This window comes from Globicephala melas, chromosome X (genome assembly GCF_963455315.2).
Source record: "Globicephala melas chromosome X, mGloMel1.2, whole genome shotgun sequence".
NCBI lineage: Eukaryota > Metazoa > Chordata > Mammalia > Artiodactyla > Delphinidae > Globicephala > Globicephala melas.
Window position 1 is genome coordinate 14,681,512 of NC_083335.1, and position 24,964 is coordinate 14,706,475.

Below are 24,964 nucleotides of genomic sequence, written 5' to 3' on the forward strand. Positions count from 1 at the left end.
CTTTATGATTATCTTCAGAAAAAGAAAAAAAACAGAGCTAGTTCTAGCTCACTGTGTTCTTTCTACGTGAGGTTACAAAATGTAATGCCATTCTAGAAGTAGAAACTGACTCAGTTTATTGGACCAAGTAGGGAAAGAGTCTCCTTGGGGACAAGTGGCTAATCTAGATTTAAACAAGGGTAGTTGGGACACATGTGTAGATATGAAAAATCCTATATAGCAGGTACTTTCCAAACACCAGTTTATTTTCTTAGTATACTGATGCCTAAATAGTGTGTGGTTTAAAATGACTGTATTTGCATACATTCATAAAATCAAATGTTATAGATAAAATTCTTTGTGTTGCTAAATTTCCATTGGTGATGATTTCCAGTTTTCAAGAATGGTAGGGTTTATTTGGCAGGGTGGCTGTTGGTACTATTCTAACTCCCACCAGCTCTAGCTAGTGGGAGTTATAAAATAATAGGGCTCAGATCTTCTCTTTGTGAAGCGCTGTGAGTTGCTTGCATCTTAGAAGGTAACAAACTGCCACTCAATGTACCAACAGAAGCCCAGGAATGACTCTTTAAATGACCATGACGCCAGTTTGGTTTGCCTTAATACGATAATTCATGAAGTAACTTAGAGCATGCATAGGGGTACCCCCCTTCCCTGAGGTGGTCAAGTCTCATCATTGTATAAACTCCTACGACCTCAGGAGTTCGGTTAGCCAAAATCTTTAAAGGACTAAAACCTCAAATGAGAACTTATGGGAAAACATGTCAGATGTCATGAAGAAAGGTACGTGTTATATCCAAATATAAGAAATGTATATATAGCAATATCTATCCTCCCACCAACTTATCACAGCCTGGTTAATCAATAAACCAGTATAACTGATCTGGGGGCTAAGAGTTAGCTATAGATTTGAGGAAATAAAACATCTATAAACTGATAAGAATTCACGATTTCTGATAAGAATTCACGATTTCCAAACCAGGAAGGAGAGAAATAAATGCCCAAGGGAAAAACATTTTGTTTTAAGTAAATTTCATATAACTCACAGGCCAGCTTAAAATAAGCCTCAGTACATGATAGCATAAGGAACAAAGTGGGCCAGGAGAGCTAGACACACCTAAATGAAATGACAAAAATGAAATATAACCATTTTAATGCATGAACATGCCCATGAAAGAAACAAGACAGAAAGAACACACAAAACAGAAAGAAGTAGAGAAAGAATTTAGAGGGGAATCCTTATCAACAAAACAAAGAATTACTCTGGGCACCAAATCCCAAGTGGGATGAATAAAAAGTAGAACCGAGGGCAAATGACTAAGGAGGTACACTGAGAACTGGTACATACTTGTGTGAATAAAAGCAGAAAGGCCAATTCAAGAAATAAGATGTAACTTACAAAAGACATAGTAAGTAGCAAAGCATTCTTTAAGTATGTCAGGAACAAAAGAAGGTTAAGGGAAAATAGCTCCTTTATTAGATGGGAAGGAAAAGTAATCACGGACCACACTCGGCAAAGAGATGCTCACATTTTTTTTTTTTTTGTAAAAATGGAACTCAGCTGGGAAATGGGAATAGAGACAAGCACCATAGCCTGGGATGGAGATAAGGAGAAGACTTAGCAATTGACTATTCGAATGAGTCAGAAAGGTTCAACTCTTTAGGGCTTGATAAGTTGCATTCCCAGATGCTAAAAAAATAAAATAAAATAACTGAAGTCATTACAGGGTTGCTAGTTCCCATTTATTCTGGAGGGTTAAAAAGTACCTTCATACTATAATCTCCTCTCCTAGATTTTTAGTTCCTGAAGAGCAGAGAATGACTCCCATCTCCTTTGGGATGCCCCGGCGATCTCAGGCAGCCCTGTGCATGTAGTGGTGCATTAATGAGGGCTGCAGACTGAGAACACAGAAAGAACACTTTCTGTCTGATCTAAAAAGGAGGAGTGGAGACAGATGACCCTGAAAATGTTACATCTGTATGCTTTGATCTTGGAAAAATATATTAAAATACCACAAAAATCAATTTCCAAACATCTTGAAGATTCACAAATAGATGTTTCGCTTGAAGAAACTATAAAGTAATTTATTTCTAGTTATTTTGAGACAATGTCTCGCTTGCACAGTGGGCCCAGTTCTGGGTCTTACAACTGAGAAGGGATATTTGAGTTATGGAAGCCTTTCTCTGGAGGATTATTCCCATGTGTATTCAAGCTGGGCACCCTTACCAGTTGCTTTCCCTTCCAGAGGCTGAATCACAGGTGGTCCACCGAAAGCTCCCTCCTGATGTGTACTCTTGTGTAAGGGGGTCTCTTAGGTTTGGCTACCTGTGGCCTTGCCTTCTTGACCTATAACACAGACTCTCTCCTTTGGGCCTAGTTCTGACTCTTTTGGGCTCCATTCAAGGACTTGACATTTTAGACTGCTTCTGGTTTCCCTTAGCCACCTCCACCAGGACTGGGACTTCGGCTCCTCTCTGCCATGCAGTCACAGGTGCACCACACTCACTTGGAGACCCCATTCCAGGCCTGAGCTCTGTCCCTAATTGGAAGAGGACAGTGAAAACTATACATGAGGCTGTTTAATTGTATCTGTTCTATTGGATTTTATTCCAAGTCAGTAAGTATTAACGGCCTGGAGGCCAGCATCATGGTAGGCAAAACACTTATGGTCCCTCTGGCCAAGTAGCTTACAATTTAGTCCTAGCCCCACCACTTACTAGCTTGCAACCAAGGGTAGATTATGTAACCTCTACACGCCTTTTCGTCCCTATTATCAATACCACTTACCTTGCAGAGCTGTTGCAAGGACTGAGTGAGATTATGCATGTAAAGCTCTTAGCCTACTTGGTACAAGGTAAATATTCAATATATGTTAAGTAAAATTAAAATAAACAAAAAACAAATTCATGCTAAGAGACCAGACTTTCACACACAAAAATAGCTAGAGAACAGTAAAAGCTGATATATGGTTAGGTGACAAAATATGCAGTATATTTTCTGAGGTGACAGAAATAGTCTATATTTTAATTGGGGTGGTAGTTACATGGGTATATAAAGTTGTCAAAACTCAGTAAATTCTTCACTCAAAATGAGTGTACTTTATTATTTATAAATTATATTTCAATAAAGTGGAATTTTCAGATATGTACTATAGACAACATTTGCTAGATAAGTACATGCTCGCCAGAGGCTCTAGGGGTCAAAGAAGACTTCCAGGAGGAGGTAGGGCTTGAGCTACACGGTAAAAGATGAGAAGGCCAATGGGTGAAATGCATTTGGCACCTGTGGAATAGTGGGGCAAAATTAACCTGCCTGGAGAGAAACTAGAATCTGGGGTATAGCTAGCTTATCAGGCAAGATGGGCCAGAGCGTGAAGGGCCTTGAATGCAGACAAAAGACTATGGGCTTGACTCCATGGACGATAAAGAACCACTGTTGAGTCTCAAGCAGAGGTATAATATGATGAAGGGTGCTGTTTAGGAAGATTAGTCTTACAGCTTGAAATTGGGAAATGAGCTAAATAACCCCTCAAGGTCACTTCCAGCCCTCCGATTCTCCAATTACCTTTATTATGTTCTATATGTTAGTTATTTTACTACACTGCAATTTTAGCTAATGACTATAAATTGTCAAAAATCACATTTAAAAACACACTAAAGAACAGAAGAAGTATTAATGTAGACCTTGATCCTTATACTTTTCTAAAAGCAGATAGAACATATTCAAACAGCAACAGAAGAGGCTAAATCGTCAGGGCTCAGTAACAATGAAAACTGAAATCTTTTCCATATATATACGTGTGTGTGTGTGTGTGTGTGTGTATGATGATTTCACACATTTTATTGCCAAGGTCTGCTTTATGAATGGCAGACTTTTTTGCTAACGAAAGTATGCTGTGCTAAAAATAATAATGTAATATTATCATTAAAGTAATATTAAACAAAGGAATGAATGATATCCAAAACTGGTTTGCTTCATGACTTATAGGGAAAATAATAGATGTCTATTAGAATTATCCAAAGGATTAAGTGCAGGTTGCTCTACAAATGAACGAAAAAATAACGTATCAACCATTTCTAAAAGGTTTTCTTTTTAACAGAGGACAAGTCAATTTGCCATCCAGAAATATTAACTAATTTCCTTAGCATATAACAGTGACTTGCTATTAGAACGGTGCCTTTTCCCCTAATTAATCATTATCTAAATCAAATCTTACATGCTCATTAATTTCTTACTAATCAAGATAGGAATACAGATGAAAGAAATGGCTGCATTTGAAACCAGTGGGGAAAGTGAGGATTGCTGGTGGAAGAAATCGTCTTAGGGAACCCAGATGAAGGTTACCCTTCTGTTATTTAGCCTGAAAGAACATGACCTTGCAGAGGGCACACCTGGGTATCACGAGCTCAGACTTTAAAGCAAAGATCATGCCTGGGGCCGTGACAGACTCTGCCTCTGTAAAAGGCAGGCCAAAATGTTGCTACCACACTGGAGTACTGGGAGTTTAAAGCAACCCTGGAGATAAGCCTGAGAATTAAAGAACGAATTACCTTTATCTCTACTGCCAACTGTCAATTAACTGCATATCATTTCATGCCCAGTAAAGGTTGAATCCCTAGATCACTACACTCTCCCACAAAGAGGTTCTTTCTGGACCACATTCCCAAGCAGCAGTCAAACATGTGCTCTGGGAACACAAATTCACTGATTACATTCAGCCTGCCAAAGTGGTGAACAATTCATTCATACAACATTTACAGAATGCCTACTTTGTGCTAGGGTCTCTGCCCAACCCAAGGAATACAGTAACGAACAGGACACAGTCCCTGCCCTGGGGTTCACAGATTGGTCCAGGAAATGGACTCCCAAACTATCAATAACTAGAAACTTCTAGGTCACTCTGGACACCTCATTCACCTTCATCCCCTATAGCCAACTGTCACTAAATCCTACTGGTTATGCTTTTTAAATGTCCCTCATCATTCATCTTCTTTCCATCCTGGCCTCATCACCTCACCTCTTTTCACTTGGAAAACTATTACAGCCTCTAAACTGGCCTTCCTGCCTCTACCCTCTCTTCCACCCAAGCTGGAGAGAGACGTTGCTAAAGTACATATCTGATCACATCGTTCTCCTTCTTAAAAACGGAGCAGGGCTTCCCTGGTGGCGCAGTGGTTGAGAGTCCGCCTGCCGATGCAGGGGACACGGGTTCGTGCCCCGGTCCGGGAAGATCCCACATGCCGCGGAGCAGCTGGGCTCGTGAGCCATGGCCGCTGCGCCTGCGCGTCCGGAGCCTGTGCTCCGCAACAGGAGAGGCCACAACCGTGAGAGGCCCACGTACCGCAAAAAAAAAAAAATAAAAATAAAAATAAAAACGGAGCAAAGACACAGGCGTGTGAAAGTGGGTGGCATATACAGGCATTGCCAAGGAACCTGGTAAGGCTAGAGGGAAAAGCGAGCTGGTGGAAAGTAGCTGGGGCCGGATAAGGAGGAGTATGTGAGCCCCGCCACCAGAGGATTCCTAGTTATCTTTGGCTATTTTTTGTTTGTTGTCTTTTTACATTTTTTTCCAGCTTTCCTGAGGTATAATTGACTCTGACTTATCTGTGGATTGGATTCTCACAGGAGAGAGTGTTCGCGGGGGCAGAGATGCACTCCAAAAGCTTTCTGTCCTTTGAATTCCCATAGCACTCTGCATCCTTTATAAAGACACTTCTCACACTCTCTAACTTGCATCATGGTTACATTTGCATGCCTTATCTTCACTAGATTTAAGTTCCTTCAGGGAAAGACCCTTGACTGACTTATCTTTGTATCTCAAGGGGCTCGCTGACGTTTGGGCTTGATGTCCTCCCCTTTGACTTGGAAACAATGCCAGAACTTCAAGAGAGTTCAGTTTTAAAGGAACCAGGTCAGATTAATTGATGCTAATAGAGCAACTCGTAGAAGAACAGTATTCCAGGAAAACTAAAGAATCCTCAGAGCCCAAAATGGAGTTCTCTCTCACCTCCTCTTCACCCTTCTTCTCTTCCCTCCAGCACCCCCCCCCACATTATTTAGACAGGGTAAAAACCCTAATAAAAACAAAATTGGGTTGGAGGATATGCCAGTTGGGATAAAGAATCTTTTTATTTATTTATTTTTGGCTGCATTGGGTCTTCGTTGCCGCACGCGGGCTTTCTCTAGTTGCGGCGAGAGGGGGCTACTCTTCGTTGTGGTGCACGGGCTTCTCATGGCGGTGGCTTCTCATGTTGCGAAGCACAGGCTCTAGGCGTGCAGGCTTCAGTAGTTGTGGCACGCGGGCTCAGGAGTTGTGGCTCGCGGACTCTAGAGCGCAGGCTCAGTAGTTGTGGTGCACGGGCTTAGTTGCTCCGGGGCCTGTGGGATCTTCGCAGACCAGGGCTCGAACCCGTGTCCCCTGCATCGGCAGGTGGATTCTTAACCACTGTGCCACCAGGGAAGCTCCAGGATAAAGAATCTTTTAGAATTCTGCCAGAGGGACTAAACCAAGGCAATTTTCCTGTCTCCCCCTAGTCACTCTTTCACTAGTTGTTATTCTACTCAGATAAGTAGCGGAGATCCCATCTTTTAGGAGATGTATAATTTTTATTCTTCAGATACAATGTTCAAATACGCAGACCTGAAGCATAGCTGAGAATTTCAACACCCTAGGCCCAATCTAAGTGCTAGGCCATTTCCCCTGTGTATGAAATCACATGGGGGGGGGGGAAGAACCCTTCCCTAAAGTGTTATTATCTGTTCTGCTACCAAATCAGCTGTGCGACTCAACCAAATACCTTTTCAGATCTGGGCCTGACTAGATGACCCTGCAGACAATTTCAGGTCTGAGAGTCTGCTTCCAACTATAGGTCAATCAATAGTCACTAAGCCCATTCTAGACTAGGCATTGGGAGGACACAAAAGAAGCAAAAGACCTGCCTCTGCCCTTCTAAGAAGGCTCTGTCAATAGCACTTGACAATAGCTATACATGAACATGGATATGAGGCCAAGGCAAAGACCAACAACTCAGCCTTTTCAGTGCTTCACCCCATGTAATAACCACATTCCCTTTTGTATACCCCTTTGTCTCCAGAGGCCAACTAATGTCAGACAGCTTCCTGATGGATGGCACGCAATAGCAAAGGGAAGGACTCTGGAATCAGACCAGGTTGTGAATCCCAGCTTCACCACGTAACAGCTGTGTGATCTTAGGCAAGTTACTGAATCTCTGAGCCTCAGCTTCCTTATCTATAAAACAGGAACAATAACACCTACCTCTCAAGGTGGTTGTGAGAATTAAACTCCTATTTAATGTTTCCCAAACACATGCCTTCATTTCCTGCTTCCCTAGAACAAGTTCCCCTTAGAGTAGAGAACTCTGGTAAATTGGGATGATTCAAGAGACCCAGAAAGTTCTCTTCTGTAGTGGACTGAACGGTGCCCCCCCAAAAGATTATGTCCATGTACTAACCCCTAGAACCAGTGAATGTGACCTTATTTGGAAAAAAAGGGTCTTGCAGATGTAATTAAATTAAGGATCTCAAGATGCGGTCATCCTGGATAACTCAGGTGGGCCCTAAATCCCATGACATGTCCTTATGAATGACACACAGAGGAGAGACACAGGAAGAACAGAAGACCATGTGAAGACAGAGGCAGACATTGGAATGATGCAGCCACAAGCCGAGGAAGGCCTGGAGCCCACAGAAGCCGGAAGAGGCCAGGAAGGACCCTCCCAGAGCCCTTGGAGGGAATGCAGTCCTGCGGACACCTTGATTTTGTACTTCTGGCCTCCAGAACTGTGAGCTGATCAACTCAGTTGTTTTAAGCCAGCAAATTTCAGGTCATTTGTTCTGGCAGCCCTCGGAAACTAGTACACCCTCTCTCTCCCACCTATAAGTACCTGCCTAGTAATGTCTAAAGGTTTCATCGTGGGTGAGTTACTACTTGGTTAAGCAATTTCATCAGGTGTTGTCTTAAAGCGTAATGTTCCTTGAGTCATTCCCTCATACCTCAAGGCTAAAGAGTTTACCTGGGAGCTTCCTGGAGCACAGGAAAGAGGGGGTGTGGTGGGGGAGTTAACCCAGCACACCTGGATAGGGACATGGGGCGATGTCAAAGGGAAAGATTGCAAAAAGATCAAAGGGGCCAAAACCAAATTTTATCTATGCTCAGCCTTGAGAAAGTCATATTGATGAAGCCCAAATGTTACTTTAACAGCATAGTCCCATACTACAAAACGGAAGTCTTGCAGAAGCAAAAAAATAACAACATTGCCTCAGTCCTTGGTTCATATTCCAGAAAGTCTGTTAGGAGGGTGCTCAGACTAATCCAAATGCCTCATTCTCGCTGCTCAAATGTGTTTGTTTTCAACGTATGGACACCAAGGGGGGAAAGCGGGGCCGGGGATGGGGGGGGCGGTGGTGGGATGAATTGGGAGATTGGGATTGACATGTATACACTGATGTGTATAAAACAGATAACTAACGAGAACCTGCTGTTTAAAAAATAAAACAAAATTCAAAAAACAATGTTTGTTTTCTTAAGCCTGATAAATTAGGTGTATTTTGTATACATGAAAAAAAGCATTTTAAGCTATTAGCAATCAAATAATCACAAAGAGAGCTGGGCAGCAACGGAATATGCCTATCAGTCTGGGCCTCCAGCCCAACCCTGAATTTGGTAGGAGTTTCTCTTCACATTACACCTGCCCTAGTCTTCCAGCACTTCTGGAGACGCTGTTTAACCAGCTCTCAGGCAAATCTTTCTGATGTCCAATTGCCCTTACTGTTAAGATGCTTCTCCCAGCTCTAATGGCTAACCTAAATTTCAGTTTCAAGCCATTGCACCTTGTAATTACTTTCTCAGCTGCTGTAAATAATCTGTGCCCTCTATTTTATCTTTCCCCTTTCCCCATGATAGGGACCTGTGGAAAAAGGAGTCGGTTGCCTTGTTAGTACAACATACACACTGCACCTGAGCAAAATGCAACCCAAAGAAAATCAAACACTCACTCTTGATCCCTGAGTGAGAAACAACGTTATTGATCTTTTCCTTTTTCCTATCCTTCAGCTGATCTGAGTGTCTACACTGACATGCTCTAGTGCTGTGGCATTTATGCCATCTTGGGGACTAGCTGTGTAAATGCTCCAGTAATTTTATACAACTTCATCATACTGTTGTGTTAGAACTTGAGTATCTGAAGGACTGAGGAGAACAGATTTTCCGCCTCCTTCTCCTCCCCCACTCTCATGTAATATGAATCAAAATCTTCACTAATTGGCCCTCCTCCTGCCTGTTACTGAAGTCTAGACTTGGTGGCAACCCCTTCTGTGGAAGAGATTTAATGAAGGAGAAAGTGCATGGGAGGGGAATTGGCAAGCAAACCACTGCAAAGCAGCTATAAGAAACTTGGAGGCACAAGGAGTTTTGGGTAAGCTGAGATTGGAAACTAAAGGATATGGTTTCAAACACACACATTGGTGAATTCACTTTACCCTGAACCAAATGTTTCCTAAAATTGAGGAAATTTTAAGTTGCATTAATGCAACACATAAAAGAGTTTTCAATGATGCTCAGTAGTGACTTTTTTCCTCCTTGCTTTCTTTGGGAGCCATGAAAAACAAAAATAAATTACCAAACAGGTAATTTGGGGATTTGCCTTCCATTCCCATGATTTCACCGAAAAACTCAAAAATTTCTAATAGTAACTTCATTCTCCTGTCAAGCTGGGGGTGATTCAGATACAGAGCTCTCCAGAGCCCAGCGTGGGTTCCAAGAGGGAGTGCCAGGAGGGCTCCAGATCAAGCTGTAAGAACCAAGCCTGGATCCAGGATCTCCCTGTGGGCTGCTAGTATTATAGTCTGACCTGCCTCCTGAAAGCCACCAGATCCAGGATCTCCCTGTGGGCTGCTAGTATTATAGTCTGACCTGCCTCCTGAAAGCCACCAGATCCAGGATCTCCCTGTGGGCTGCTAGTAGTATAGTCTGACCTGCCTCCTGAAAGCCACCAGCTCTCAAGACTGCAGCAATTTCGTTTGGGAATGTCTGCCTCATTTAACTTTTACTTGTTTTCAAGAAAGAACTGAAATAAAGTAGAAATGACATGGGAACCATGGAGCCAGTTCTCCCAAAACCATGCTGACCGCCTATGTATGTCTAAGGAGTGCGGGGTTCAAGGTAGCTGAGGCTACAGTCAACTAGGGCAGTGATGGAAACAGTTTGATGCAGTCACTGAGGCAGTTCAACTCAGAGACGATAACCTTCACTGAACGGGAAAATCGAATGCCCGTGACCCCAGGCTGCTGAGCTGCATTTGGGACGCAGCATTCCCACAGATTCAAGCCATCGCTCTTCCAAGGCCCTCCTCCTTCCGCTCAACAGATACGGAGACCCTCCATGCATGGTCCTCATCTGTCTCCATGTCTGCCTCCCCCACCAAGAACAGAGAGAGGGGAGTTTTTTTCTTCGAATCCCCAGCATCTCACACATACTGGGTTCTCAAAACTGGTTTCAGAAGTAATCCCCAGAAATGCTGAGCCCACCACAAGAGTAGTGATTAGGAACATGGTTCTGAAACCAGATTGAGTGGATTTAATTCATTTTGTAGCTATTTGACCTTGTACAAGTCACTAGACTTCTGTAAGCCTCGGTTTTCTCATCTGTAAAATGGGAGAAATAATAACACCCACCTGGTAGTTCTATTGTGAGGATTAAATGGGATGTTGCCCATAAAGGGCTCAGCATAGCGCCTGGCTCAATAAATGTTAATGATTATTAGCACTGCCCCCACCACAGGTGCTCAATAAAAACTTGCTGAATTGAACTCACAGCAGTGGGAATGACTAGCAGATGTGAAGGCAGCTTGAGTTGTTTGGGGTTTTTTTAACGTTTTTCCCCACCTCACTCTACACCAGATGACCTCTGAGATTTTTTTTCTTTTTCTTTTCTTTTTCTTTCTTTCTTTGTTTTTTGTTTTGTTTTGTTTGTTTGTTTGTTTTGTTGTTGTTGTGAAAAAGGATAGAATAGGGGATAGTTAGGCTCCGCTTTTGCTGATCTTCAGTTTTTCATTCAGGGCAGAAAACCAAGCCTGGCAAAGCCGGGCAGATGATTTTCTGAGAAATATGACACGGCTATTAAAAACCCTAAATGAAAGTTGTGTAATGAGCATGAATCTGAATACATTTAAGTTTTCTCTAGATCCAGTAATTCCAGCATCATCCTTATATATAGTTTTAAGTGTTTTTTTGCAAATGTGCGACCAAAACCCTAAAAGATAGCAGAGTTTTTCCAGGGGTGGAGGCTGGGTTGAGGGTAGGGAGGGGTGCACAATTGTCATGAAAATTAACCCCTGAAAATGCACAGGATTTTATTACCAAATGGATGCCTGAGGAGATTACTAGATTTTTAGGGTCTTTACTATCAAGAGAGCAACCTGCATGCCTGAAATAATTAAGAAGAAACTCAATTATCGAGTAAACTGAAATTTCAAACCGCCCTGCTTACCTAAATGAGAAAAGCTGCTTAGACTAAAGCGTCATTACTTCTATTTAGACAAGCCTTAGCAAAGATATACAAGGAGCTAAGGAATGGGACCCCACATTCTTCCCTAAGCCACAACAATGCCTGTTTATGTAAATAGGATTTTCAATAACAGAACAGAATCTGAAAAAAATGTTTGCATTATTGTCTCTGAAAAAAATGCAAATGCAGAAGATGAAAGTCAAGGGGCTTTCACTATGATTGGGCACAGAATACCCTAAAATATTTATTTATTCTATGCGAGTCTGGGCCTGGATTCCAAGTGGATCTAAGAAACAAGCAATGACTCTAAAGGTCTGAGTAGAGTAGGAAGAAGCACCAAGGTTTCCCTGACTCCATGCGAGTGAGCGCATATTTATTCAAAAACTCAGTTTAAAAAGAAATAAAAGTAGTAGTAGATATCTATTTACGTTTATTTGGCAGCCCCTTCCAAAATCTGGGCCAGAACATAAATACCCTTGCCTCCATCATCACCATCTGACAATCAGACACTCTGGCCACATGACCATAACAACCTCCAGGCACAAACCAAAAGCTCATTAAAGACTATATGAAGGCTATTTATAGAAGAGCTAAACAAAGAAGGAAAGAACTACTAGCAAAATTAATTAGACTGTTCATACTTTGGACAACTATTACTATTTGTTTGAACTCAAGTGTCCAGTTCCTTTCCTGACTGGTATTGATGACTACAGAGATGCCACGTATCCAGGGTTTTCAACTGACCCTGTAGTTTTTTGGTTCAAGAACTCAGGTTTTGACCTACACTCTGTATATCAGCCTTCCTGTTGCTGTTTAGGCAGCTGATAAGAGGCAGAAATCCTTCTTGCTCATTAGGCCATTAGCTGCTGTTAAGCAAAAGGCTCAGGGAGGGGGCTGTTCAGTGGCCCAGAGGAATGTGCCAAACTCCACATATAAAGCCAGCCCCAATTTGGGGTTAAGAATTTAACCTTAAAAGGCTGACAAGTCATAAATTTGCCTGAGGTTCATATATACGTGTGACTTTCACAGTTTATATTTCCTAGCCAGGACTCAAAGTCAAAACATGCCCCTGATTAATGAATGGTACTAATTGTTATTCCTGACTTGAGAACATTAGCCTTTATCCAAAATATTTTCTTAAAAAACACACAATCTCATACTTAAAACTCTCTGGCTTAGGGGAGTTTGGATAACTGGTCAGAAAAAAAAAAAAGGAAGAGGAGGCTAATGTTATCTGTTACTGGTGCTACCATTTTGGTAGGCAAGATTGACTGAAAAGCTTCCATTTCACTGTGTCCATCAAGCAAAGTGCAAAGGAATGTCCTCCAAATCTAAACATCTGAGATAAAGCAACCATCTGTGAGTCCACACAAAAACTGAGCTGGGGCCCGGGCAGTGCGGAGGTGGGGGGATGGAGGGGCTAAAGTATCTTTAAGCACATTTTGTCTAACTTATCTTGTTAAATATTTATACATAACTGCATAACCTAACAACCTTGGCCAAGCTTGGAGGAGATAATAGATACAGGACAAACCAAAGATCCCCAAAGTGTGAACACAAAGAAAAAAATACCAAGGAATACTCCAACTGGAATACACTCTCTAACCTGTAGTCAAATTTGAAACTAGGACACTAAAATCCTACAAATGAAACAATGTCCTGAAACGTGATAATTTCATCAGGGAAAAGCAGGCTACAATTTGGTTAGCCTACAAGGTAGGTGTCAGTTCTACCCCACAGCAGCAGTCTTTCAAAGGGGCTCCCTTATATTTAGAAAAAGGAAAGGCATTCAGTGTAAGAAAAGAGATTTCTAAGAACAGAGATGCAATTTGCATTCATTGAGAATTATGACAAAGTGAGAGAGAATGTAAGCTACATTGCAAGGATCTGAGGTATTCAAGTCAGATATATTTAGCCTTGTCCTATCTGTACAAAAAGCCTTTTAAATACTCAGAGTTCTTAGAAAGAGGAATGTAAATGCATCAGTGCATATTTTAGACCTCTTCATTTCCAAACTAAGGAATTGAATTTCACAATATCCCAAGAGAAGTAACCAGGTACCCAAATATGTGGGCAGAAATGCAAAGCCTGTTTTCTCTCCAGGATCACTGAGGGCAAGCGGATGTGGAGAAGGCAGGGGAAGATGGGGGAAGAGAGGGGAGAGAAGGAAATCAGGACCTATAGGAAAAGGAAACACAACTTAAAATAGAGAGGAAAATATAAAACCTTCCACTCATCTATTTTTTTAAGAGAACGAGAAACACAAAAGCATTCAATAAATATAACAAACCATAAAACGCCTTCTGTTCTAAACTATAACCACTTGAGAGAGTGTGAGGGCGGAAAAGAGGAAGGCGAAAAGGGAAGACGGGGAGCAGGCCAACAGACGATGAAGGGGGGACCCACTCTTCCCCTTACCGTGGGCATCAGAGTAACTTGGGCTACACTTCTTATCACCACTCTATGAAATGTTGATGAGCTTTTGGGGAATTTTCCCAAAATTGTTAGTTGGTAAAACATCTCATGGCCACTAGGACCTAACTTGAAAATAAAACTGGATATTGTTGAGGGGTGGGGGAAGACTACAAATGACTGAATAAATGTTGGTTCCAATATCACCTTCAGGCTTTGCGAATGAGGCAACCTTACTCTCTCAAAGAACAAAAAGGCAATCTGACAGCTTCTGAAGGCCAAAAGAACCTTCAGGCAATGTTATTAAATTGACCCACAGTACTGAAGTTTCAAAGGCAAGAAATGACTTGGGTTTTCGAAATTAACACTTGTATAAAACCTTCAGAATTCCATGGGGGGAAATAAACCTTTATTTCAGAAATAGACTTTGAAGTTTGAAGACAAAGCAGAAAATCTGTTTCTGAAAACAGAAGGGACTATTTGAAACACTCCGCACAGTTCTCCCATGGCTCTCTGAAACTCCTCGGGAGCTCCACTCTGACTTCTGGGGGTGGCCAGAGAAGACACACCTCAGAATGCCAGTAAAAGAGGACGTGGGAAACCAATAGTTCCCTAGGGTAAGAGCAAAATGATCTCAATTCGTATGTGCCTCTGGCCACATTAAATTAAGCCAAGGCCTAGACTAGAGGTTCTATCCATCTAGGGGAGCAAAGACTGTTTTTCAAACTGTCACGAAGTTATTAGCAAATGAGCAAAGATCCCGTAGGCTCTCTCTAGCCCACCCATTCTCACTTTCTTATGCTCCTTCCTTCTCTCCCTCTCCCCCCAACACTCTGAATCTCTCTCTCTCCTTCCCCCTCCTCCCATCCTCCCCGACTCCACCCATCCCCATCAATGAATAAACAGCTGAGGCACAGCACAAACTTGAGAAATCAAAAGAACAATGATCTATTACAAGCAAGACCCTCTCTTAAGTGTGCAAGGTTCTTACCCACAAGGGGTTTACATTTGCCTACAAATCACCTGGGGAATGCTGTTAAAAAATACAAATTCGGATTCAGTAGGTCTGGGATGGCATCTGAGATTCTGCTTTTTTTTTTTTTTTTGGTGCCGAAACCCCGGATTGAACCAAGATTCTGCATTTCTTATCAGCTCCCAGATGCTGCTGATGCTGCTGGTACATGGGCCACACTTTAACGAGCAAGGCTCTAGTAAGAAGAGAAAAGTACATAAATGAGAGCAAAGGAGAACCAAGGCCATGGGAGAAGTTCACTGATAGCAGGGTTCAAAGGGAGAAAGGATCACATCTAGTCATGGGGAAACATGAAGTGATTCATGAAGAAGATGACATTGTACTGACACCTTGAAAAGTGGGTAAGACGGCAGCAGGCACTGATGAGAGGAAGACAGTCAGGTGGTCTGTAAGCAGAGGCTGGGAGACAGACAACTACAGGGTCCTTTCAGCAACGAGTGCCAGCCTGTTATGCTTAAATAGAGGGCACACATGTCAACAGGATAAGAGTGAGAGGCATGATGGAGGGAGACTCGCAGGACTTGGCCATTTAATTTGGATGTGAGATGTGTAAAAAGAAAAGTCAAAGATGATTTCAAGGTTTCAAGTTGGGTCCCAAGCAGAGATGCTATCACCAGAAATACAGAATGTTGGAGAGAGGCCGGTTTGTGCAGATAGGAAAAGAAAATGATGGACTAATTTTTTACTGTGTTGAAAGTGAAGTGCTGGCAGGACTTCTGGATGGAGATATCTAGCAGGAAACCGGGAAATACTGAACTGGACAGCAAGGAAGAGGTCAGGTTGGGAAGAGATGGAGGAGTCATTCAAGCAGCGAAGATAATGAAGTCATGGGAATGGCTGTGGGAATGAACAAAGAGAGAACAGAAAGGGCAAAGGACAAACGCCACTGGAACACTTGCATCTAATAAAGGGTGGGAGGAAGAGCGTAAACAAGCAAAGAAAGAATCAGTTTTACAAGTAGGAGGGGAACCCAGCGTGTACAATATCTCAAAAGTCAAAGGAGTGTGGGAATTTAAGTCAAAGACTTTATATCCAGACCATATTCCTTCCCCTCGTAATCCAATGTGTACACTGGAAAGAGCATGAGCTATGGAGTGAGACAAATCTGGATGTATAATAAATCCTGGCTCCACCACTTACACAACCTTTGGGAAAGTAAACCTTTCTGGGCCTCAATTTCTTCATCTGTAAAACGGACATGACATCACCTACCTTTCAGCTTTGCTGTGTAGATTACATGAGAGATTAAATATAAAACAACTGACACGTAGTAGGCACTCAGTAAATTGTAGTTTTCATGCTCTTCACTTGTGGCCCTTCCAAACTATTCCATCAACCTAAAAGTAGCCTCAAAAAATCTACCTAAGAACAAGGAGTTTCAAGCTTATGTTGAATGAAAATAGATACCCTGATGAAGGTAAACTCGTGAACAGGGAAATTAAAGAAACCATTATGCCAGAGAAACAGAAAATTATACAATCCTCTCCCCCAACCAACCAAAAAAAAAATATCACATCCCCATAGACACTTAAGTAAAGATCAGCCCAATTACACAAGTATTCCTAGTATTTGCTTGGAACCACATGTTTCAAAGGCTAGCCAGCATGGCCCAGTCTGAAATGGAATAGAGACCAGAGCTCCAAAGCTACACAGTATTACAGCATTCTTTCTCCAAAGGGGGAGAGCCAGAGGGGCCTACATGTTGGAACCAAGCCGATCTGTGGAACTCAGAACCTGCAGACACTTTATGAGTGGCTGCATTGTTTGCACATAAGATATATAAAAACAAGGCTTTCCAGACATAAATGTAATGTATGATTGTGAAAGACCACCCACTGCTAAGAGTAACAACGACTTTCAAACAGTTTAAATGACACACATAATTATTAATTATTGCTATCAAAAATAATAGAAATCTGATCCGTTGATTCTAATGTATTTTTCTACACAGAAGTATGTGTGTGTGGGGTGTGTGTGTGTGTGTGTGTGTGTGTGTGTGTGTGTGTGTGTTGGAGTACATTACCTTATTTGCAAAGTCTTGGACTATGACAACATATACTCATACTTTTAATCAAAAGAGTTCTTAAAGTCTTTGGCAGTTTTTTAAAAAACTCGCCAGATGTTGGCAAAACACATTTTAAGACATGTCACATGCAAAAGCCTGGAAAATATCATCCACACCCATGACTTCCAACTTGAGCCTATATGTCGATGAGTCCCAACTATGCTTCTCCTGAACTCCAGAAGAGTATATACACTCTTTCCCAGTGATCTCATCTATCCCCAGTTTTCAATTACCATCTACATGCGGACAATGTCCAAATATGTTATCTCCAGCCCTGACTGCTCTCTCTTCTATTATCCAACACACAACCTCAACTACCTACCAGACATTTCTGCCTCAATGATCAAAGGACCCCTCAAACTCAACCTGTTGAAAATCAAACTCATTATTTCACCCCTCAAAAATATGTTCCTCCTGTGTTTCACTCATTTATTCAACAAATATTTACTAAGCACCTATTATCTGCTGTAGCCTCACCACCCCGCAAAACTAGAAGTTCTAGACTCTCCCTTCTGTCCTCATAACCAGTCACCAAGTCGTGTCTACTCTACTTCCTCTATTCTCTCAACTTTATCTTTTATTGTCCTAGTTACTGCCCTGGCTTTTCACGTGTATTATTAAAACTCCCTGCCACCACTCACTCCCCACTTATCCTCCATCCTAAATGGCGTTTCCTCTTCTTAAGATGTTTTCATGGCTCCTCACCAGCCTTGGATACAGTCCAACAAAACTCCTCAGCATCTCCTACCTACTTTTCTTTTTCATCTTTCCTCTACTTTCCCCACATCTCTACTCCAAACAAGCCAAACTAGTCCAATACAACAAATATGTCATTTTGTCTCTTAAATCTGTACCTTTGCACATACCGTACAGGACAGCCCACTTAAGGCAACTAGGCACCCTCTTCCATAGCTCAGCAGCACCCAGATCCCCACTGGGCACCCAGCTCATCATGCTGCCTTGACATCCATGGTTTTCCTTACTGGGTCCCTCCCTAAGCAATGGTTTATCTTATTCATCAGCTCAGTACCTGGCATAGAATCAGTGCTCAATAAATGTTGGTTGAAGCAAAGAATGAATGGAAAACTTTTAAATATTTATGCAGAGATAGCATATAAAGTTCATTATTAGTAGGTTCATTTTCTGACAATTTCCATCTGTTTTCCAAAACAGTTAAATGTGGTTCCCCAATAAAATCACTCCATGAAACCTAACTTGAAGTGCCTCTTGGGTCACAGTCTCATTTCTACGGAGCTCAACACGCAATCTAGCCAGTGCTAGAAGTAGTTCTCCAAAATGAACCAAATTCACAGTATGGGTTAACCATCACTACTTCAACAAGGATCACGCCTCTGTACTTAGGGAAATGATGGAACTTTATAAATGAGCAGTAGCTCTATGATATCAGTGGCAATTAGCTCTGCAACAATTTGGGGCCAATCCAACTGAAAATGGTTTACTCAGGCTCTGAAAAGCTGTACCCCCCAGTTCTTCCCAGTGTAGGTTAGGCTTATTCTCTAGATTATTAAGGGGGTACAGTTGTAGGGATATTTTATATGTGTGTATGTATGAGTATACAAATGTGTGTGTGTGTGTGTGTGTGGAACCAAGCAGATCTGTGGCACTCAGAACCTGCAGACACTTTGAGTGGTTGCATTGTTTGTACATAAGATATATAAAAGCAAAGCTTTCATGACACAAATGTAGGGTATGATTGTGAAAGACCACCCACTGCTAAGAGTAGCAATTCACAACTTTCAAACAGTTTAAATAACACATAATTACTAATTGTTGCTATCAAAATAATAGAAATATATTCATACATATGTATAATCTATGAATATATATGTAAAACATATGCAAATACCACATTTAGATAAAGCTGCAGCTAAAATCTCTCTCTACTTGTCACTTCCTCCTCAAACTTTAGTTTTGAAAGAGGGGCAACAAGGCTCCCAGGGCCACAGAGAATAGAGAAATATGCTTCAACTTCACCACCCCCCTTCCTCAGTCTCTGCTGCAGATCAGTTTAGAAAATGATACATTCAGAGAATCAGTCATTCTCTAGGTATATGCCATCCTAGGACCTCATTTGACAGTGATCAAGTCCTCTAGAATATGTCTTTAGGTATTTATTCTTATAGTCATTCCAACCTTTAATAATAACTCTGTACAAGGCACTCTACTCGCCACTCTAGAGGATACCATGACAATCAAACATGGCTCCTACATTCAATGGGCATAGGGTCTGTCAGAGGCTATGAATAAACTATGGACTTCAAAAAACATGGATACTAAGTAAGAAGTATAAATAAGGTAATTCTGGGAACCGAATGCAATTAGGGCATATCTCTGTATTATCTCTGCACACATGATAATTTCCACGTTCAAATGTTTTCCAATCCTTTCCGTCTGTTATGTGCCAGTTAACTTTCTGATATATACCAGAATGAGGGCTCTTAACCTACTCCCTGTATCCATCACCCTAACTCTTCCTCTCTTCACCACGTTTCCCTCAGCTTCAATCATCCAGACCAAAATCTGACAAAGAGCAATGGAGAATCCCAGGATGCCAGAACACATACTGGAAGTATGTATTACGCAGAGTGTGGGAGAGAGGGAAGAGAACCATAATTAAGAAGGAAACTACGCAAATAGAATTCTAACATTATTTTTAAATGATCATCATTTCTTTCTCTTTTCCCCTCTTTCCTACTTGGGCCTGTATCTGAAAGAACTCCCGATGGGTCATCACTGGCCAATTTTGAAAGTATGCCCTAATGCATACAGAAATTAAGAGGACTCTCAGGAGGCCCTTTAGACTACTCCAATAAAATTCCCATGGCTGAAACCCACTTTGGATTATGTCCTTTTCCATGTACATTTATGAAGTTTGATGTTATAGGTAAGAAACACCAAACACTGAGGGAAAACTTATATACATTTAGTGTATGCTTCTGTAACCAGTTGCATTATTTTCACACTAAATACCACAGATCTGTAAAGTGAAAATAAATATATGCATTTACGTATACGTAAATATATTTATTTTTAAACTACTTAAAATAACCTTGTAAACAAGCACAAGCTACTTACCTCTTGTAAGACTTGGCTAGTCTACTTTTTCCAGGGAGTTATAGTACAGCCAAATGAATTAAGTCAATGTCCTTTATCACTTACCCATAGACAACAAATGGATTTTTGACCTGAAAAAGTAGTTACTTTTTTAGAAACCTTAGTATATTGGTAAAAAGGAATCAGCTACTTAAATATTGGTTTTACGGAAATTTTATGGTTACATTTATAATTCCATTCATTCATTTAGCCTACAAATATTTATGGGGTACCTATTATTTGTACTATGCACTATGCTAGACACTGACGATACAAAGATACATAAAATACAGCCCCTATAACCTTGAGGAGATCACAGTCTAGTAGGGAGATACAGATGATCACAAACACATACCTTAAAGGTACCATAATAAGGATTTCTAATTTTCCAGTAATAAACTTATATTCAAAAGGCCAGTTAAAATTCTACTCTCAAAGTTTGCTGAATTTATAAGAAATAAATGCATGCTTCATTGTGGGAATTTTGAAAAATACAGAATACTCTCAAAATCATCACTTCTGAGAAATGTACATCTTTCAGGTGAATGGCTGGAATACAGTGTGTGGAAATTTCATTTATAATGGCTTTAACTTCTCTGTTCCTTTTTACTGCCACTTTCACTAGTATTTTATCTCTCTTCCTATCAATTATTTATCAATATAAGCCTATTAAGTATACTTCAAAGAGCTTAGTAGATTTACTAATCTAGCATATAAATACAATTTCAGCTACTAGGCATAATTAACTGTTCAGAACACTAGCAAAGCATTTGGGTCCTAACATTGACTCCTTTTTCCTCATGAGAAAAAATACAAAGTCTCAAATAAGGCTTCATGTAGCTACACACATAGAGAGGCAAAAGTGAAAGTACCTTCCTTGTTAATCAATGCGGAGTCATTTTTGTTTAAAAATGGCAAACAAGTATTCCTAATAATTAGCACTTGGATAATTAATATTTAATTGGCCTAATTCGAAGAAGAGAACTAATACTTTACTTTGTATATTCAACAAGGTATTCAAGTGAGACTATAAGGTCCCAGTGAGCGTTTTCCCCTCACACACAGCATTTCAAAATGCACATTTTCTCTGCTGATATGCTCACCTTCGGGTTGCTGTGTGAATCGCAGTGTTCCTGTCATTACGTTTCAGAAGATAAATTCCCATTACTTTATGCTGTCTCTAAAGCCAGTCCGGGGCCCACGACTTGGACACTATTTTCTGATGCTCATTGCTTAATGGAGTGCTGGGGATCCTGTTTCAAGCCTGACAATTTGCTAAATATGGGCAGATGACTGGGGGATTTTTCTGCCCACACTTTCCATTAGACCCTAGATTACCAAAAACATCAAACCTGCTTAGAAGCTCAGCTAGGGCTGAAGAGATGCTGGCTCCTGGTATGGTCTCTGGAATTGAGCCTGTGCACAAATTCTGATCCCAGGTTACAGAAACCTGTGAGGTACATCAACAGGTCCATGCATGTGTCACAGCTCAACTCCCAAATATGGTAATGTCAACATTAGTGAGAAAGGTCTAGCTGACATTAAATCAAAGAGAGTTTGATTTAAGAGATGTCTTACAATTTATGTGCTATAATTGGTGATCTTTAACGATACTAGGGCAGTCATAACAATGTTGCTAATTTCAATTTGTTCTCTGGGTACTCAACATTCATAAACACTGCCTGATGGTAAGAGTCGCCAGCTAACTGAGGTAAGCCCGAACCAGTCTCCGGTCAAAATATATGCAGCTTGAAAAGTTTGTCCACATACCCCAATAATGTCTCATAAAAATCTGGACTTAGACTTTTCAAATAAGTAAGATGAGATCTAGCTTAAGAAAGTATTTGAGAGTTTCATAGAAGAATACATAACGATCTAGAAATTCTATTATCAATTATTTACTAAATGCTCTACGGTACTCTTAGCATTGTGCTCAACACTGCATCAAATACAGTGCTTTCCCTTTAAGGAGCTTATAATCTAAAACATACAAATAACCATATGCAGAAAAAAAGCGAGAGATCAGAGTAAAAGGAAGCATTCACAAAAATGTACAAATTCAGCATGCCAGAACTTTTCAGTTGAGCAATATGATCCCCAGTGAAATTCTTTCCAAATGATGTATCGTGTGCACAAGTTATAAGTGATTATCTTCAATTTTCTTAGAAATGAGTAATAAGATACCTCTTAAGAACCATGCTTTTGTATATGCATCAAACACTACAGTTGGCGTGGTCCTATTGATAACTGCCATTTAAGGAGAACATATTTTCTGCCTTGTCTCACATCAGACAAATCCAGACCTCTTTTCTCCCAGGTTGGTAATAAGCTGCCTTTTTCTAGGCTACAGTGAACAGCAAACATTGCAACTCCAAAGATGGAAGCAGCAGAATGCTCAAAAATATTGCATCAAAATATTGGATACAACCTACCAGCCCATAAGAAAAAAAAAAACACATTGCAAAACTGACACCATCTGTGTCATCTAGCATCCATCAAAATCCTCTTATGCTTCTATTTCCTAATGCTTACAAACAGAATTTGCTCCAAGAATTAAGAAAACTTTTTAAGATGGCGGCCCTATTAAGCGACCTCTCCCTATCTCCCACTTCATCTCGTCAGTTCTTTTCCCTTGCCCAGGCTGGCTATTGTGACCATTTCAGCCAATTTCCTGGAGGTATTTTCTAGCCCTTTTCTCCCTATTTAATCCCACAAGTTTCCTGAGAAGCCTGTTTACTTGTATGCTCCCCCACTAGACTGTGAGCGCCTTGACAAAAGGGACTATGTCTTACTCCTCTCGGCACCCCCAAAACCTAACACAGAGCCTGCCAAGCAGCAGGCAGTCTGAGACTCCTTTCAGGCCAAGGCGCTCCACCGACCATCAGCCGTCTCCTCAATCGGATCGATGCTTCCCTCTGAGAACATCCCGTTACCGATCACCAGGATTAGCGTAATAAATATATTCAGACCACATTTGAGAGAGTTCTCTAAACTACTCCAAGTTAGCACATGGTGATACAACTTTTTCAAAGTTTGAACAAATCACCTGCTCACTCAACTGTCCAGTGCAATCTCAGAGGAGAGAAACCCCTCCCACACCTCACTCTTCTCTCCTGACTTTAGGACCACTAACTGCTTCCAGTTAATTGGGGAACCACAGCTGGCAACCCGGAGGAGGTTACTAGTTCTCATACTCTAAAGCAATAACAACGAATACCAAACTCTCTTTTCGAGAACGTTGATTTTTATTTTGATGTTGTTTCATCTATTTGAGAAACTCCAAGTCAGTTTTGGCTTTTCAAGGCTGCCTTTTACCCATTCGGGCATTTGGCCTCCTGGATTGGTTCTTGCACTTTCCAAGGCCCTCTAAGGCAAGATTCCTCAGTCTTTGGGGAGTTGCAACACTACCACGGTTTGTTTGATTTTCTCATTCCCATCCGTCCCCTTCACCACCACCCCTACAAAAGTGGTGTATGGCATTCATAAAGTGAATTACACTTGATTTTTGTTTAGAGGAGGTTTTTTTCAGACTTCTGTAACATTCCCTTGAGACAACTGGAAACATCGTTGTCTGATTACTAGCTCACTTTCCTCGCCTAAAATTGTATCCATTCCTGATTGCGCCTGTGGGTAGGTTAAGCAAAACAAAATAAACATCTAGACTTATGAGCTCATTGGCTTTTTTCTGAATTTTTCTAAATTAAATAAGGGCAAAAGAGCTGCACTGAAAGTCAGTTATATGGATTTTTCTGCCAAATGCTAACTCTGTGTGCCTGGTTTCCATCTGTGGTGCTTTCCAAGTTACAAATCCTTAGGAAAAAAAAGAGTGGGGTACGAAAAGATCTATGGATTTGGGGGGCATGCTATTTAGAGTTGCTATCCTGTGCCTTTGAACACTAAAAGACATGGGAACGTGAGATCGTAAGGCTTTAGATCAGCTTTGTGGAAGTCTAGCGTAGTCCTTCAGCACCAGTGATTTATTTTTTAGGCCTGCTGATTTCAAATGCCATTTAGTCTCATCCATATTAGCATAAGAAATGTACCTTATCCACTCTAACCCAATTCTGCTAATGGCCTAAGTTAACAGTCAATCCCATGCTCCCCCTAAGTGAGACAAGACATTCTTGAGGATTTCTCCTTACTGTGACCAAATCTCGTTTTATCTGGGACAAAGAAAGCTTTAATGCAGTTAATATAGTGGAGCAGAAGAAATGAACACGGCTTAAAATAGAGATGGGAAAGAAAAGTCAAGCGGTCATCACGATGGTTCATAACTGTCAAATAATTTGCAGCTCTCTTTCAATTTCCAACCACTGAACGACAGCAGCAAATCACACATTTATTCACTTTGAAATTATGCACTTGCCATTGTATTTAGTCGGCCATTATCGTCTCTTCTCTGAAATACTGATGAGCTCTTTCCACACACGGACATTAGGATTTTTACCATGCTTTCCATATCTACAGTGACCATATTTGTCCAACTAAAATTCAGGACACGTGGTTTCATGCCAGGACAGAGTACTGGAAATCTGCACCGTCCCAGAAAATCCAGGCTATATGGTAGCTGTGTGGGTATCGCCATATTTGAAATTTGGCTTTGCTCCAGGGTGAGTCAGAACAGTGCCTGCCACGTAGAAGGTGCTCAACAGGGCATATGTTTGTTAAACAGAAGTGAAGTAGGGAATGTTGGGTTTATACGGTAAAGACCCTTGGAAAGGGATTTTTCCTATAGAGTTTGGGAGATACTTGAGGAAAATGAAAAATCTCCATTACGAGTCCCTGCTCTCTGTATGTAACATGGCCATCCTTAGGCCA

The 24,964-nt window shown here is 41.1% G+C and overlaps 1 protein-coding gene across 1 annotated transcript in view; it reads right to left on the bottom strand.

Annotated features, from left to right (window-relative positions):
- GPC3 (glypican 3) overlaps positions 1-24,964 on the bottom strand; it is a 442,250-nt gene that overhangs the window by 415,039 nt on the left and 2,247 nt on the right. The window lies entirely within an intron of this gene.